Source organism: Apium graveolens, chromosome 2, assembly GCF_009905375.1.
Source record: "Apium graveolens cultivar Ventura chromosome 2, ASM990537v1, whole genome shotgun sequence".
In the NCBI taxonomy this organism is placed as follows: domain Eukaryota; kingdom Viridiplantae; phylum Streptophyta; class Magnoliopsida; order Apiales; family Apiaceae; genus Apium; species Apium graveolens.
The window spans coordinates 97,252,246-97,253,781 of NC_133648.1; the positions used below are offsets into that span (position 1 = coordinate 97,252,246).

The 1,536-nt window shown below is 42.8% G+C and overlaps 1 non-coding gene across 1 annotated transcript; it reads left to right on the plus strand.

Moving 5' to 3' along the window:
• Positions 1 to 536: 536 nt before the first annotated feature.
• On the plus strand, positions 537 to 643 carry LOC141709954 (small nucleolar RNA R71). The gene has a single exon (XR_012570502.1). It is a non-coding gene; the product is annotated as a small nucleolar RNA R71 (small nucleolar RNA).
• The last annotated feature ends 893 nt before the right edge of the window (positions 644 to 1,536 follow it).

Below are 1,536 nucleotides of genomic sequence, written 5' to 3' on the forward strand. Positions count from 1 at the left end.
TAGCATACTGCTGTGGTTGCTGGAATCCAGGTGGGTTAAACTGTTTACTCACTCCTTGCTGATATGGTGGCTGAATAGCATTCTGATTATTCCCCCAGCTGAAATTTGGATGATTTCTGTTGTTAGGATGATAGGTCGCTGGCACAGGCTGCTGTTGTCGCTGATAATTATTCACAAACTGAACAGATTCGTTGACAAGAGAACACTGATCCGTAGCATGAGAACCTGCAAAAAGCTCACAAACCATAGTTATTTGATTAACTCCATACGTAGCCAGAGAATCAACCTTCATTGATAGCGCTTGGAGCTGGGCTGCAATAGCGGTGGCTGCATCAACTTTCAGAATACCTGCTACCATGCCTGACGTCATCCTCTGAGTTGGGTTTTGATGCTCATTTGCAGCCATCGTCTCTATAAGATTATACGCCTCAGTATAGCTTTTAGCCCATAAGGCGCCTCCAGCTGCTGCATCGAGCATGGGCCGAGATTGGGCCCCCAAACCATTATAGAAACCAGTGATCACCATCCAATCCGGCATTCCATGATGTGGAAATTTTCTCAACATTTCCTTGTAGCATTCCCAAGCCTCGCACATAGATTCTGTAGGTTGCTGCGCAAACTGAGTAAGAGCACTCCTCATAGCAGCAGTCTTTGCCATCGGATAAAACTTCACCAGAAACTTTTGCGCAAGATCTTGCCACGTAGTGATGGACCCAGCTGGTTCAGAATGTAACCAGTCTTTAGCCTTGTCCCTCAGTGAGAATGGGAAAAGCCTCAACTTGATAGCCTCATCAGTCACGCCATTATACTTAAAAGTGCTGCAGATCTCGACAAAATTCCTTATGTGCATGTTGGGGTCTTCAGTTGCCGCTCCTCCAAAAGAAACAGAATTCTGCACCATCTGAATAGTGCCCGGCTTGATTTCAAAGGTGTTAGCTTGAATAGCCGGATGAAGGATGCTTGACTGAATGTCATCAATTTTAGGCCGAGAAAAATCCATAAGAGCTGGATCAGCTTGAACAATACGATCTCCCATGTTTTCTGGTTCTTTCTGCTCAGTTCCTGAATCCGAATCCTCAAAATCTAACTTCTCCGGAATATCAAGAACTTCGTCTGTCTCCTCAGCTGTATCTAAAGTCCTCTTGCGAGCACGAGAACGAGTTTGCATAAACGCTTGCTAAAGTACCTGAAACACAACCGGAAAAAATAAGTAACTACTACGTCCTAATCACTGAGTCCTAATGACCAATGATGGTAAGTACATAAACTAAACAAATACGCCGAGTCCCCGGCAGCGGCGCCAAAAACTTGTTAGGGCGAAAACACGCGCTAATATTCACGCAAGTATACGCGTTCGCAAATAATATAGAATACTTTCTAGTTCGTTCCCTCAGAGACTCAGACTAAATTATTGTCTAATTAAACTCACTCACCAATGTATGATTACTTCTCAATGTTAAGACACTAACACTTAAAATTGTTGATTAAATATTAACTATAATTAACTACTTAATTAATCACTTAACTAACACTTTA